Source organism: Parus major, chromosome 8, assembly GCF_001522545.3.
Source record: "Parus major isolate Abel chromosome 8, Parus_major1.1, whole genome shotgun sequence".
Taxonomy (NCBI): domain Eukaryota; kingdom Metazoa; phylum Chordata; class Aves; order Passeriformes; family Paridae; genus Parus; species Parus major.
Genome location: NC_031777.1, coordinates 28479647 through 28496358, shown reverse-complemented (window position 1 = coordinate 28496358; position 16712 = coordinate 28479647). Strand labels below are relative to the sequence as shown.

The following is a 16712-nucleotide window of genomic DNA, read 5'->3' as shown; positions in this document are numbered from 1 at the left end:
ATTTGAGAGAAAACAATGACTACAAACTGTCTGACCACCCATGTAGCCTGGAGCCCACCTTTCTGCTTTCTAAGTGCTTTTGAAACAGCTCTGCACTAACGGCTGTGACTTTCTCTCCGTGACAAATTAGTTCATGTTGACAGCACAGGCTATCTGTAAGTGTGGAATAAAATCTAAGTAAAAAAAACAAACAACAAGAAGATACCTTCTTTTGTAAATATCTTTCAGCTGGCACAGTAAATTACATTGATTCAGAAGTGACTCATTTCCAACACTGCACACATTAGCAGCCAGTATTATTCAATTTGAGATTTTAATTTATAACATACTCTTGGTAATGTACTCCCAATACATTCCTCACTTCCCTACCCTGTGACTGACAAAAGATGAAAGATCTTTACTGTATAAATATTTTATATTAAACCCTTCACTCTGCTGTATTTCTTCCATTGTCAGTTCCCATTTGCAAATACTATACATTGTCCAAAAAAGTGCTGATCTCGGCAAAGGCCATGTGCTTGTAGGCAGCCCTGCAGCTCCCGCAGCCGCTGCGCTGCTGCCAGGGAGAGGCTGGGAGTGGGGGCTCCTCCTGTTGGGAATGAGCCCTGCTGCCCAAGGGACCTGGGCACTTCAGAGGGCTGGATGTGACCCCACTGCCCCAGGGCCTGAATTCTGGGAGCAGGAGCAAGGAGCACGCCTGTGGCTCTGCAAGCAGGAGATGCCTCTGCTCCGGCGTCCAGCCCTTGACCTGGGTGAGAACAAGAGAGTAAAAATGCCTCCGTTAAGTAAACCTTTTACAAACTCTCCTGTCACCTTGTCTCGGGGTGAAACTGTGTCAGGAGGCAAGATTAGATAACTTGACCTAAATCGTGCTGGAAATCTGTGGCAGACCTCAGCTCAGATCTCCTGACATCCTGTCTTGCGCATTACTGACAAGACCAGCCCTAATCTAGTAGGAGAATCCTTCTCCAAACTGTTACTTAGTAAGAGCTAAATGCCACCAGCAGACATCCTTGGTAAAACCCTCCTGGCTGAGGCCAGATTTGGCTCCTATTTCTAACCCGAATCATAGGAGACTGCTCAGCACCGGCTACTCCCGGCTCCCACCGCTTCTCCTGACACTTCCCGCTATTCTTGCTTGTTAAGCACTTATTATCTAATCCAAAAATACTCCCTGTCCCATGAAGTGCACAAACCAGAGATTATTTATCCTGCTCTGGGACAGTTCTTTGATCAAATGAACGTTGCTGATTATTGTTTGGTCATTGTCAGGCTGCAAAAGGTCCCTTGATCAGCTACTCCTACTTTCTGCGGTTGTTGAGAAGAGTTATTTCGGGATCCGGCAGCTTAGATCACGCAGGTATTTCATCCCAAGATTTAAGGCAGCACGTTTGAATGCGTTACCCTACTTAGATACATAAAAAATAATTTCAACTGGGCTAAATTACCTTTATTATCAACCCTGGTAATTCCACCGCAGCCATTTTCTTGACTGATGTAGGGAACACTATGAAATGAATCCTCTGAGAAGAAGATGGAAAAAAACAAGACAGTGATCAATGGATTCAATTAGTTACAGTATAATTCCACCAAGATGAAAAAGATCCAAGACGCAATGCAACTTCTCCAGCTCAGCTAACAGAAGTTAGAGAGAACCTGCTGCTACTTTGGATTTTTTATTTTTTCTTTTAACTCTCTGGAACTACTAATCCATGTAAGGCAGAAGGAGAGGAATTACCAACAGTACTCAGCAAAATACTGGCAGTACAGAGAGGCTGTGCCACAGGTGGAGGCTCCGAAAGAGTGTTTTAATGGACTAGATACACATTATGTCTGTATTTCTTCACACATAGAAAGCGTTATAACAACAGAGAGATTTCTCTAATGACAACAAAATCAAACCTTCCCAACAGCACATCCAAGCAAGAAATAACAATGCTGTCACTACGCTGCGGAGGAACAAATTTCTCATCTAATAATTCCCTCAACGTTTCCAAACTCCTGCTTTCAGCATCTTTCCCGCATAACGCCAGGAAAGCAGATTCCCTTAATGCACAGGTCATCTGAATTACACCCTGACTCCGAGGCACACAGACCTCTCTGCTCTGTGCTATGTGACACCTCCTTGTCACCGGGGTCACCACCGCAGGCACGTCCCGGCAGCTGATGCCATTTGTGGTAAGCGCGGCGGCTGGGAGGCCGTGGTGGGGAAGGGAGGGAGGCGCGAGGAAGAGCATAAAGACACAATTTAGTTAATCACATTATTAAGATCTTCATCACCGAGAGTACTTAGCACATGGAAATAGTCAGTTTACAAGATCCAAGCGGAGCAATCTGTATATTACGCCCGGGACGTTCCAGCGCCGGGAAATATGTAAATGTCATCATCTTAAAAGATAAAGGCATGGAGAGAGCAGGGCTTTTTTGCATGTAAAGGAAATAAGATGAATGAATAAAGCTGATCAAATGATTAATAGAATCCATAATCTTAATCTTATTATTTCTAAAGAAGCAAAGGCTGTTCAGTTAAGAGCTAGGCGTCTCCATTTCATTAGGAACAATTATATTCCAACTGATCAAGATCTACACCGCGCAGCCCTCGCAGCAGACTCATTTTTATATTTCCTGCCATTTCAGTGAGACCAACAAAGTTGTTGATGATTTGCAAGGAGAAAGCTCTGGAGATGGGTGTAAACAGATTTTAAACAACAGATCTGGCCAGGGTGATTTAGGACCTCCCCCCTCTGAGAAGCACAATGCAAGGCAAAGGCAACCATGTGCTTGTTTCAAGATGTCTAAATCCCAGCCACGCTATCCATCTGAAAGAGGAAAAAAAATAAAAAAAAAAGATGTTTTATAAAATGTTTTCACACCCTGTTGGGTTAAGAGACAGTGGGTATTAATCCTATGGCTGCTTCCCCAGGCTTCCTCTTTGTGGTCAGCAGTGAAGGCTGTGGTTGGGCAGAAGGAGGCCAGAGGCATATATTTTTCCTCTTTTTTTTTTTTTTTAAATGTAAAAAAAAAACCTCTGTGTTAAAACAAGAGAAAGTGGACCAGTTACACAGCAAAGCAAAAACCACAGCCAGCCCTCTCTGCTGTTGCTTTCCCCCTAAATGTGGCCTACAGCGATTCTGCTTTCCAAAAAAAGGTTTAATTTAAACCATACAGTGCTACAAGCTGCCACGTTTCCAAATTCCACATTCCTTTCTAATCTGTGCACTTCAGAACTGACAAATTCTGCTTCCAATGGTACCCAGACTAACTGCGAGGAAGGAATTGCTGCTAACCCATCATTCCTCCCCTCGATAAGGAACATCAACCCCCCCTGCCTGCCCCCAGCCCCTGGATTTTGCTGAACTTTTTAAAATTATCATATTTAAGGGGCCAGACTCAGTGTTTGTAAAATCTTTGGTTCACTTTTCACATAAGGAGAAAAGCATTTCCAGGACTCAGGGAACAGGGAAGAAGGGAATTACCAGTCCAGAGTAAATTTACAGAACTCCCTTGATGGCTTTGGAAAAGCAATTTGCAGCTGCCCAGGCTGTGCCCTGGGTGCTCTGCTTGCAGGAGCCCACATGGAGAAGGGCCACATGGAGATAGACCTTGGCTCTTCTCTGCCATGTAACCAAAAATGTGCTGTGCAGAAGAGCCTTCCCTCATTTAAAGTTAGGTAAAGTAACACTCTCAGTGAGAACAAGGGGGCAAAGGGGATATCCTGCTTTGTCCTTGAGCAGGAGCCGCCCACAGCAACACTACAGATGTGAGAGGGGTCCCAGATTTTGTATCCCTGCAGAAGACATGGAGAGATGGGACCAAAGACTTCAAGGAGCATCACTGCAGAGACCCTCCAGCTTAGGGACAGTCTGGTGAAAGGTGACTGGAGGGGCCCCATGGACCCTGGGGCACACACACTGCTCCATTAGCCAAACCCCAGGCTGGAGAAGAAACAGCCCCCTGGAACAGCCCATGGGGGATTCCCTGGGAACCCACATCACATCCAGCTCTGTGCTGTGCCAGGCTGGAGGAGCACCTGGGTCACCACTGTCATCCTGAAAACCGCTCACCCACAGTCTTTGACCTGCAGCACATGAAAGTGAGAGTCTTGGGTTGCCCAGCAGGTGGATTTATTTCTGTCCTGGCATTTCTGGCCCTCCTGCAGCTCTGAGACACAAAACTCATGACTCGTCACCGCAGGGTAACAGCACGAGCCCTTCAGTAGGGGCTCCCATGTTAACCACCCAACACGATGATTTCAGGGCACATCCACAACTATTTATCCCATCTCCTGCAGACAATCTGCTGCTCAGTGGGGCACAGGAGTAAGGAAAAGCGACTGGATGGCTCCGACTCCAGCGGAACGGAGGGAGCGCCGCTCGCTCGGGCTCCCGCACCTGCTTTCTGGCGGGGCTGCATCCACCATGCAACGCCTCCTGCCAACCCGGAGCACAGCAAAAGCATATGTCACATCTCAAAAAGCATGGCATTTTCAAACTCCTTTTTTTCTCTTTGCCTTCTGCTTTCTGAGCCGTTAAAGTGCAGACGAGGAACATTTTCAGGCTTTTCTCAAGAGTCAGAAACTTGAGCTTTCATCTTTTTTCTTCTTTTTTTTCTTTTTTTTTTTTTTTTCTTTTTATGGCAGCTGAGATACACATGGAAATTTTTGGTTACCTGGAACCTTAAGGAAAACATCAAACCTGGTAAGGCTTACAGTAAGAGCAAGAAACTTGAGCTTTCATCTTTTTTTTCTTTTTTTTTTTTTTTTTTTTTTTTTTCTTTTTATGGCAGCTGAGATACACATGGAAATTTTTGGTTACCTGGAACCTTAAGGAAAACATCAAACCTGGTAAGGCTTACAGTAAGAGCAACTGCCTGGTCACTGCACGCATCTTAAACCACTGTGTAAATCACAAAATAGTTGAGATCAATGTTTACTTTCAAGTAATGTCAGAAGTCGAGTGTGGAAGGCCAGGTTCTTAGTCAGTGTAAATCCATTTAAGTCTCAGGCTCTTTCCCTGCTCCAGAATCATTGTGTTTATATTCAGACAATACACTCGACAGGCACCAGATGAGTGTTCTTAGCCTCAGCTCAATGATTTTTCTGGAAATGGAAAGAGCTTAGCTGTGGGATCCCTGCCAGGGTAAGAACTCTGCGGGGGGAGTTTTGAGGTGGGGATTTTCAACAGGAGTTTGGGTCCATATTTCCCTAGTGCTCCTTTGAAAATCCAAGATGATGTTAGCAAACTTGATCAGGTCCTTTTAAGACAGAGAAGTAGTATAAAACTGGCATGGAAGATAAAGTATACTGATGTAATACATGCCTTAAGAAGTCAGTGAAACATTCAGATGTAATACTAGCACAAGCCTGAATTTTTGTCACTTTTGCCAGGACAGTCCAAGAAGGCCTTAAGTTTGAGTAAATGTCAGTCATTCTCAGTTGTCCCACTAGTAGTCCCACAATGGGACGTGCTAGCCAAAAATGGAAAGGAGGTACAGCATCTGCTTATGTTTAATTTATTTCTGCATTTTGGCGTGTTGTCCTGGGAGAATCAATGTTTTTAAGTGGCTGCATCTTTTTGAGCCAACTTGCTGTCCTTTGCTAACAAATCAAGGACATGTTTCTGGAAATGGAACATACTCCCGTTGAAACCAGAGAAGTACAGGTATGGCAACCTTTCATTTTTAAAATTTAGTATGTGTTCTTAGAGTGAAATTCCCTCAGTTTCGCTCAAACTGAACTCTAGATTCCCCCCTTGGACTAAGCCATAATTCTCATTAGCAGGAGTTAATGTGCATGGATCACAGAGGAATAAATCCACTTAAGGCAGGTCAGCACTTCGGCTAAACTGGAGTGTCCAGGGCTCCCATTTCCAGTACTCTGGATTTATACAGAATCATTGATGGCTGAAATCAGCCTACTGGTTTTACTATTTGCTGCTTTGAGCACATGGAAAACCAGGGAGCCCTGCAAAGCTGGACAAGCTGAGGACCCAATGCCAGCCCTGCACCCTCTAAGACCCTTCCAAGACTCTGGCCACAGCGTGTCCCACTGATGGCAACGGCGTGGGTGCCATCAACCTAACCCCAGGCAGAAGGGAATAACATGTTCCTTTTTTAGGGCTGGTTAAAATAAAGAGCAGAGAGGCTCAGTGCGTACTTTTGATTTCAAATGCTAATTTTGATTTAATAGTAAGCGGCTTGTTTAAGAAGTAAAAGTGGTTCTGAAACACAAAGGTGCTTGGATGTTGTTATAACTAAAAAGGGGCTGATCGCTAGGTTTTTAACAATTTGGTAACAAGAAAAACTGGTCACATGCTGGGACGTTTTATGCCAAGTCTCAGCCAGAGCAAAATTTTATGGCCGAGTTATAAACCCTTGAAAATAAGGGTTTATAATAGAAATGCTGACAGACCCTTAATTATAGCAGCACTAGCGGGCACTGTTGTAATAAGGCCCACATATTTTCCTCTTTGATCATTATTTATAGGATGCATTGGAAATCATCCCATTTACAACTGTATGCCCGCTCAGTTAGGTGGAGTTTTATCCATTAAGAAAGGGAAATACAAAGTCGGCTGCTGAAGAAAGCCGGGGCTTTACCTCCTGGCGTTCCCGCGGCATTCCAGCCCCGGGCTGCAGGCAGTGACTAATGCCTTTACTCCGCCGGTTTGTATAAGAGGTTGAAGTTCAGGCTGGTGCAGTGCAGCATTCCCCGGGACCTGCTGCCTCTTTAGGCAGGCGATTAATCACTTGATCGATAGACCATATGATTAGGCACTAATAGCTGATAGGAGGAGAGAATAAACAACCATAAATTTGCTTTGTACCGAGTAATCCAAGTGTAAGAGAGGTCAGATAATGGCCACATAAGGTCATGTTGCCTAAGGAGCCCATATGGGAAAGATGGAAGATACATACATTTTTAAATATCTTCAATTATTATTGTATTGCTGAGCAGGATTCGGGCTGCCCATGCGCCCCTCTCCTGGAGCATGGGCAGGCTGCTGTGCTCCAGCACAGGCTGGTATCAAACAACCGCTTCCACATCAAGTTAAAAAAAGAAAAACCACCTCAAAAACCTCAGGCTGTGTGATGATCTCAAGCTAAACATCCATGCTGGCTGGGGTGGGTGTAGGATCAGTGGCCCTGGGAGGTCCTGGGGATCCGGCAGGACCTGTGTCCCCACTGGGTCCCTGCTGGGTCTGGCTCCTGGCGAGGTGCAGGTTCCAGCCTGGTCCCACCACTGCAGCCCACGGTACCCGGGCAGGATGCTGGGCAGAAAAGCTGTCTTCAAAGGGACATAAATCTCCAGCTCCCCACCCCCTCACCTCCGTCCCTGCCTCCTGCCTTTTCTAAGGCTCTCTTCTTCCCCTGCATAAAAAATGGGCTTTTCAGGATTCAAGATGCAAACCAGGTTTAAAGCCTTTTTCTTCCTTCCTTTTTTTTTTTTTTTTTAACAGTAAACGCACCCTTTGTCAATGGCAAGGAATTTGAGAAGAAACAAAAATGGCTGGTTAAAAAGAAGAAAAAAATACTTCAGTCACCCCAACAAAGGCGAGGAGTTTACAAACCTTCCCCGTCTGTGCCTGGATGCAGGCAAAGTACTTACTTCATTAAGTTGAAACAAAACTCGGCCAGTAAAACCGTCAGCTCCATCCGAGACAACTGTGGGCCCCTTGCAGCACGTTCCTGACTGACCATCAGCAGACTATGGAAATTGCTTTTTCTGCCAAACAATCGTGGGGATAAATGCCCTCCTTTATCTGTGGGCCTATTTCTAAACTCCCCTTTCTCAGTGACAGGACATTCATGGCCTGCAACCTGATTTTGTTGCTTCTCAGCATTAGTGGGAAAGTGCATTCTGGGCTCTCCTGCTGGCACGGATTCCTCGCTCTCCCCCCGCCCTGTGCATTAAACTGTGAGCACGGGTGTGTGTAACCACACATCCTCACATTCAAACCTGGGAGGTGAGGATGTTGTTTGCCTGGGTTATAAAATGATTCTGTGCTTCAGATAACACCGAGGCTCTTGAGGTTCAAAGAGACCGAGATTGGAGCGCTCCCACAATGTCAAGCAATTCAAAATCACTGGAGTGCTGCAAGGACTTTATGTACACTTGACTTTGGGAGTAGACCTGTGCACAATCACTGTGGCACTCCCAATTCCTTTTTTTTTCCAGCTTATTTCACAGGTGCAGCATACCACAGACCATCCCAGCCACTCACTGCACCCACCTCAAGAGCAACTCCTGATCCTCATGTCAATGCAAACGAGCCCTTTAGTGCCCTGCCCTGCTCACTTTGGAAGAAAAGCTTCTCCCATTTAACAGAAATTTCTCCCTTTTGAAGGTGGTGAGCCCCTGGCACAGGTTGTCCAGAGAAACTGTTGTTACCCCATCCCTGGAAGTGTCCAAGGCCAGGCTGGACAATGCTTGGACCACCCTGGGATAGTGGAAGGTGTCCCTGCCCATGGCAGGGGGTGGAATGAGAGAAGTTTTAAGATCTCTTCAAATACAAATCATTCTGGGATTTTAGGATTCTATTAAACACACTTTACTGGGAAGGTCCTGCACAGAGGTATTAAAGAATTTGGAGGGTAAACACCAAGCCCCAGGAAAGTCAAGTGCTTGGTATGAGAGCTCAGTGATCTCCATCAGGGATGGATACCTACACCTTCTTTCAACAAGATGGAAGTTGTTCCCTTCCTTCTGAGAAAACTACAGCAACCAGAACAAAGTCTTGATTTGACCTAACAAGTAAAATTTTCTTTCTTTTTCTAATTTTTAACTACCAAGTTAGTAGTTAACTAAACTAACAGGCTCTGCAGGAGCCCTGTGTTCAAAAAAGCATTCCTGGTCAGTCCTGCTGCCATTCCCAGCCTGGAAAGGTTCAACCTCCTGCTACAGAATTAAAGGTAAATCCTCCTCATTAAAAATACCTACAAGCTTCACATAAAACCTTTATTTCCTGTTCATCTATCCTGGCAGCTTTTGTCCCATCACCCTTTCCTGGGTGCTTCAGCAGAAACACAACTTTTCTAACTATCTGTTACTCTTGCAAATAATATTCATGGATGTAATTCCCTTTCCACCCACTGGTAGAGTTGTCCAATTTATCCAGCCAGTGCATCCTCAGGCATCTGCTCTATGCTTTTATTTTAAACCTTAACCTTAGACTAAATGGGTGTTTCCTGGGAAAAAATAATTCAGAACTATCCAGTGTATATAAATAAATAGTAGAACCAATGACAATTATTAATAAAAATATGAAATATTAGTGATCTTTGTGGCTGGACTGATTTCTTTCTAATCTTTTCAGCTTTCCTCAGGAATCAGTGAGGGCAAGTCTATTCACCTAAGTGCAGATCTTCCCCTTCCCACCCTTTACTCCCTTTGGTGGTTAAAGCAGCCAGAGCTGTTATCCTGCAATGTGAAATCTCACGTGCTCTTCAAGGATGCTGACATTTATTTAATTAATTTTCCTCCTGAACTTACACAGTGGGCCTGTATTCAAACAGCGCGCATGAATAATGCAGATTTTAAAACCGCATTATTACAAAGGATGTCAAGTTCACACACTGTCAACACTAATAAACTCCCCAAAGTGCTAAAATCCAGGACACCCGTCCCCCTCCTCATCCCTACATCCCTCTGGAATGATGAGGCAGCCCCTGCCTTGTGCCCGGCCGCCAGCAAAGAGCCTCACGTGGAGCTGGAGGATGGGGGCTGAAAAGCCCATCCCAGGGAAAAACACAACACTTGGAGTTTTCATATCCCCAGGGACTCAGCAGATCCCAAATCGATGTCTTATCCCCATTTGTTGTTGTTGCTGCTGTGGGACCGTGGGGCTGTGTGGGGCAGGGGTGGCCCCAGCCCCTTCCCTGACCACTTGCAATCTAATTTAAGACACGAAAAAACAAGTGAGTGAGACAAACACCCGGAGGAATGGGGTAAGAGTAACAAGGTCACATTGCTACGCCGGCAGCTATTGCCAAACTTGCAAATTATCTGCAAGTTATTTATATATAAAATAATTAAAATCAGCTGTCCCATCCTGCCATCCCATGTCTCTGTCGCAGGTTTGCTCGTGCCTCGCACGCCGTGCAGTGGGATAATTTGGGAGCTGTGGAGGAGGTGGCTGTGGGGACTGCAGCTGGCACCCAGGCATGGGGCACACCATGGCCAGAATGCCCTGGGGTCATGCAGTCACCTTCCCCCTGGGCATGAGCTGGGCTGGCACGCTGAGGATCTGCGCAGAGAAGGCATCCAGAGGCACTTAAGAGGTGCAAGGGATGAGTATCCCTAATCTGGCCATGACTCAACACTATTTTCAGAACCATGGAATCATTAAGGCTGGAAAAGCCCTCTAAGATCATCGAGTCCAACTGTTCCTCCAGCTCTGCCAAGCCCACCACTAACCCATGTCCCCAAGCACCACATCCGACATGGTTTCTGAACACTTCCAGGGATGGTGATTCCACCACTTCCCTGGGCAGCCTGTTCCAAAACTATCACTATTTTCAGAAAGTGAAACACATCAAAACAACCCAGTGAGCAGGATCCAGGAGCTGAACTCGAGCCACACCAATGAAAGAATAAAATATTCTCAGTGCCTGGCAGACACAAGCACTTTTGATGCCCTTTTCCCAACTCTGTCAAATACTTTCACCCCAGGCACCGTCCTGCATAAAAGCAAAATGAAGAGAGGAGTATGAATGCTTCCTGAGGTGTCTGCTAAAGCATTAATAATGTTTAAAGCTTTATATTCTACCAGCAGGTCTGAGATGCATTAACTACCCAAAGGACAGCCTTTCTTGGCTGCAGCATTAGAGACTGACACCACCTGAAAATGTTTGACTCCCTTACACTTAGTACAGATGAAAAATACCACAAAATCCCTGGATAAAATTCTGCCTTGGCATAGAGCTGTGGAAGTGTTTGGGTTTTTTTTTTTCTTTTCACACTAGCAGATAGTGATAGGAAAAGGGGAAACAGTTTTAAACTAAAAGAGGAGAAATTTAGATTAGATGCTCAGAAGAAATTCTTCACTATGAGGGTGATGAGGCACTGGCACAGGATGCCCAGGGAAGTTGTGGATGCTGTTTCCCTGGAAGTGCTAAAGGTGAGGACAGGCAGGGTTTGGAGTAACTGGTCTAGTGGAAGGTGTTTCTGTCCACTGCAGGTTGTGGAATGAGATAGGCTTTAAGGTCCCTCCCAACCCAAACCATTCCATGAAGTGCACTCAGCCCCAGGAAGGCTCTGCATGCTGCTGTTGGCCACTTCTCCTTTCTCAACATTTCTAAAGATTCCATGATACATGAATACCCCGTGTTTGCAGCATCCAGGAGCCAGAATGGCAGTGAGACTGCGATGATGGCAGTGACTAGAAGCTACAAGGATTACTCATGGCTCCCAAAGCCTTTGAGATGTTCCCATGCGGAGCGTTATCAATATGACACTGGTGTTGGTACGAGCAGGGAGGAGCTTACAAACACTACAAGCACTGGAGCTGACACCTCCCTGCAGCAAGACAACCACCATCATCACAAAGGGATCTTGGAAGGAAGAGCACACCCAGGGTGAGGTGAGGAGAGTCCCTGATGTAGAGCAGATCATCACTTCCAGCGTGGGTGTCACCTTTCCTTTCCCTGCTCATAGGTAGCAGAGCTGCCTTCCAAGGTAGCACCAAGTCAGCCAAGTAGCTGCATTTCAACCTGGGCAGATAAGAAGAGATCAGGATGGCAAGAGGTCATCCTTGGGGTCATCCCTGATCTCTGCCCCGGGCACGAGGTCATCCTGATCCTACTGCTTCTCTCACACGGTCTTCTGCCCTTACTTGACATGCGTCAGGAGCAGGAAACACTAACGGGAAAAGGTCACAAGTATCCCAACAGCTCTCCAGCAGGGGAATGTCCCAGGCAGTGGACCGTGGACCCTCTGCCTTCCACATCCCACCCAGCCCCAGCCCAGCTCTGGTGTTCTGTGCTAGTTAAAGGGGATTGAGCTTTTTTCCACAACTATGGGGAGTGAAGGGCTTTGCTGAGTTGATTTTGAAAATTATCAACCTACTGGACATGCTCTGTTTTTCTACAGCACGTGAGAGCACCGAGTGATGGCAGAAAGTTTGTGGGTGACAGTCCAGTCCTTTGTGCTCTGGGAGCTGCAGGCTGGCCCCGTGCAAGACACACGATGCAGACACATAGTGAGACAGGATGTCTTCCCGCAGAAAGACCAAGTAAATAGTGTATAATGACAGGATTTCTATTATTGATGCTTCAGCAAATCATCTTGGATCCTCGGAGGATCAATTAATCATTGGGATTGTCAACACCCAACTCCATGCTCTAAGTTTTTGCCATCCAACTCTCCCATCCTCCCGTACACACAAATGATGCCGGGGGCACGGTGCCAAACGAAGCGGAAAAAGAAAGAAGGGGAAAGAAAGCGCCGAACAGAGAGGCTGTTGTCAGGGCTGGACCCTGGCGTTGGCGAGGAAGATCAAATGCAGCTGCCCCCATGGCTGCATGTGGTTAAGCCCGCCGTGCCTGAGGGCAGGCGGGATGGGGAGCAGCCAGGCAGCCTACGACGGGCACAGATAATTAAATCATCCGATTGCCGGGCAGGCCACATTAAGAAGCTCATCGGTTTGCATGTGGCCCCTTGCTGTGGCCACCCGTGAGCTAAGTCTTGCCTAGATGCTAGTAGACAATTAAGACAAATTGTATGGCTGAAGATCAGACTAGAGCACTGCCAATGCCATTGCCTGGAAGCTCCGCTGAAGAATGAGGGCACATGTGTGTGGGAACCAAGGCTCGGAAGAGAGCTTTTAATGAACAACGTGCCAGCACTTGTTGCCAGAACACACTCTTCATTTCAGCTCTTGGAGAAAACAAAACCCTTAAAACCAGAGTTTACTACATTTCACTGATCTTCAATATGGCTGGAACTTCAGGATGCTTCTCCTCAAGCTAAGTTTGTATCAGTGAAAATATGCTTCTTGTTAAAGAAACTATTTAAAATGTGGAATCTAAAATCAAGCAAAAATAGCAGACAGTATGTTCAGCTTCAAAATTGGCTTGCACTCAACCAAGTATACCATAAACAGAAGGCAGAACTGACTATTTTTATCTTAACAGCCCTTGGGTGATTAAAATTTGGGGCCAGAATAAACAATTTTTTTCCCCATTCCTTGCAAGAGAATATGTGACATGGGCTTGGAGTCCTTTCTAATTTTTTAACTCCCTTCCTAGCTATTAGTTGTTTGCATTAGAAACGTTCCCATGTACCCGACAGCGCAAAGGCTGCATTGCAGCAGGCACGATATGAATTATAGGAACACACAGACCACTGTGCCCTGCAGAGATTACAGTGCAAGATAAGCCAAAGACAACAACAAAGTGCTAAGAGGGAGCAGGTGAAAAGCTAACAGGGAGAGGAATGCACAGATACACGGCATATGGGGTTTTTCTTTATGAGGTGCAGTGTCACGGACAGCCCCTGTGACCCAAAGATGAGGATCCTGAGGATGCACCCTGGATGGAAAGTACCAGATAGGTCAGGGAAGGTGATGAGTGAGGAAGGCACAGAGAGAATCTGAACCAAGGGAACAAGGAAGGCTGGAGGAGAGAAAAAGGAGAGGGTGAAGGGCAAAGGACATTGGTGAATAGACATGTGAGTGCTAAAGGACAACATTGCTGGGAGATGCTCTGAGGGACAGCATTGCCAAGGTCAAAGGCCAGGGATGAAATCCACCAACAATGTGAAACAGCGTAGATGGAAGAGACTGAGAAAATCCAGGCCATGAAATTTACAGCCTTGCAGCAGCCAGGACTAGTGAAAAAGAGCAATCGTGGGTTGAGGGATGGGCAAGGCAAGAGACAGGGAGGTACAGATTGTCTCCATGTTTACAGAACAAGAAGTCAAAGATGCAGCCCTGGTTTTGGCCATCCACTGGCAGTGATTCCAGAGACTGAAGGAAGGAGAAGAAGTGGTGATGGGAAATAAATAAATGATGGGAAATAATTTTTGATGGTGTTAAATCATGGTGATGGTTTAACTGCTTCAGCAGAAGCAGCTATAGGAAGGGGATGAGCCATGGAACTGAGCAGAGGGAAGCAGAGCAGGATGGGAGCAATGGACTGGGCATTATGGGAGCTGAAATCAGCAGAGCAGAAGCAAATGATTTGGAAGGTGTAGAGGAGGAAGCCTAAATGAGGATTTTGGGATACCTCCAACACAAGGGGACAAGAGGTTCTGACACTCACTGAGCTGGCTGCTGCAGATATTTGGGTCTCTCTACAGCAGCAGCACACAGACTTGTTGGGACACAATCCACCATCAACTCGCAGAACTTCCTCAGACCTTCATGAATGTGACTCTCCATCTTTTTGTTATAAACTACATGTTTTAATACTTAACACATGAATGCTACAATTAACATTTCACAGTGTAGGAACTGATGAGTCCTGCTGTGAGGACCCCCAGAAATATTTATTTATAAACAAGTAAAATTAAATACTTCCTGACAAGATGTCTTAAAAACTGTGCAGATGTCCAAAATTATGTCAAACAGACATGATATACAGAAGGCCCAACGAGTTCTCAGTCAATCCACCTGAGAGTCAACACCTGTGTTTCTGAATAACATTATATTCCCATATAATAATCATAATTGGAGGGGGGAATTATCCAACAAACTATTTTTTCCTCATCCTTGTCCTCCTTTCTCCACACACTAACCATGTCTACTCAAATCTGCATTTTTATTTTTGCTTCTTTTTAAGTACAATTGTTCCTAACTTCCACCACCAGCTCAGTGTTATTCCTCCAGTTTAGCATGTTCCCATTTGCACAGTGTCAGCAGAAAGGGCTTCTTACTCCAGGAAAGCCATTGCATATGCAATAAACAAATAGCCTTTGACATCCTGGTTAATTATATCAGTTAGCGACAATCTCACATGCATGAATGCTGTGCTAATGAAAACACTTTGGCATGCAAAGCAGGACCGATCAAGACATTGAAGTGTCCAAACCTGCAAACTATAAACAGCACAGCCCATGGAATACAGCGAGACTTCGCAGTTACCCTTAGGAGGAGCATGGATGGATGGCAACACGGTCAGGTCGGACTCTAAACAAGGCACAGTATGAGCCTTAGGTGCTGTACAGTTTGATTTCATGGAAGTGAAGCCATAAATTAAGAATTTAATCCTGTAATGGTGATGAGGGCAGTAGTGAAGGTGTCACAGCAATACAGCATCTTTGTACCTTTGATAAAATACTTCTGTAAAGCATGAGCACCTTGTGAAGAGCATGGACCCAACCATGCTTCTTAAACTTCCAAACCAAGTGCTCTCCTGAACCTTGCTATCCATTCTCCTGCACTCCAACTGAGACAGACACGAAGCAGGACCTCCATCCTGGGCACTTCTTCTGCAGCCCACTTACCTCCTCTTCACGATGGCCCACCTGTGCCAAGGCTCCCAGCAGCCACACAGAGGAGCCCCAAGCCTTTCCCCCCACTAATCCAGGATCACTCCAAAACAAATCTTCTTGTGACAACCACATTTCAACCTGCTCCAGAGGAGCAGCTGGGTGGCCAGGCTCCATGCCCCACCCCAGGAGCCCTGGTGCACATGTGCTGTGCAGATGGACATGGAGCGTGCTGCTGTGGCAGCTCTGTGCGTGCTCCCGGCGTGCTTGCTGTGCAGCCAATTTGTATGTTCACCACAGCCATTTGTCCAAGACTTATGAATGTCTGCAGCCAAAAACATGGAGAAATGAGGAAAGTGGAGGTGAAGAACCTCAGGAAGCATGTGCAAAGAAGGCAGAAGAAATGCAGCGATTGCAACCAACTTTCACATCCACGTGGTCAAGAGCCCTTTTGCAGCTGGATGAGGACCTGTCCTCTGCATGAACATGGGGACAATGCTGACTTCCCTCAATGTCTTCATCTCTTTGGCCCCACCAAAACCTTTTTCATTTTTAGCCTCCCCTCTTTCAGCTACCTGCGCTCATCCCTCTCACCAAGCCCTGACGTGGTCCATGTCTGTCCAAAGAGAAAAACCACAGTCCTTGGAGACTCAGTCTCCTTCCATCCAGTAACACTAAGCAGAGCTAACCACAGCTGTAATGTACTGACAGTTAAACTGCTTTTATCTCTTTTCTTTTCCACAAAGTTCTCACACAATAATCCCCTGCCATATTTTTTACCAATAAAATATATGAATAGCTAATCTGGTGGCTAACTACAGTGATATGAGATCTTCCCTTATAATGACTTCTGCAGTGAAATAACAGAATCCCTATCAAAGACAATCTTTTTATGGCTATTAGGAAGACTGTCTCTACCCTGATGCTTGCCAAAAATTTGGCTTTGCCTCTCTTGTCCCCTCCTATGACAGAGAAAATGGACTAACTCTAAATTTAGAATACACATGATTACCAAGCATTTAACAACAGAAAACTTCCCCTACATTGTTTAGCCTAGAGAGATCCAAGTGCCAGAGCCAAGGAGCGTTCTTCCCCACCTCCTTTTAGCCACAGATAAAGCCTACACACTGAAAAAGAGAAGTTTTTAATAAAAATTGGCACTTCTGAGCTTGCAGTTGGTGGCAGATCCCTTTTCCAATCAACGACGTCACGTTGGACCGTGGCAGGAAGCGAGTGCCATGAAGGCTATGAGCAAAGCTGTGTTGGGTTTTGGCACTGGCCTAGC

The 16712-nt window shown here is 45.8% G+C and overlaps 1 protein-coding gene and 1 long non-coding RNA gene across 15 annotated transcripts in view; both read right to left on the bottom strand.

Moving 5' to 3' along the window:
* Positions 1 to 16712, bottom strand: part of NFIA (nuclear factor I A) — a 343582-nt gene that overhangs the window by 186078 nt on the left and 140792 nt on the right. The window lies entirely within an intron of this gene.
* LOC109022775 lies at positions 1790 to 10357 on the bottom strand. Its single transcript, XR_004498593.1, has 2 exons — positions 4841 to 10357; positions 1790 to 4694 (listed from the first exon to the last, which is right to left on the bottom strand). It is a non-coding gene; the product is annotated as an uncharacterized LOC109022775 (long non-coding RNA).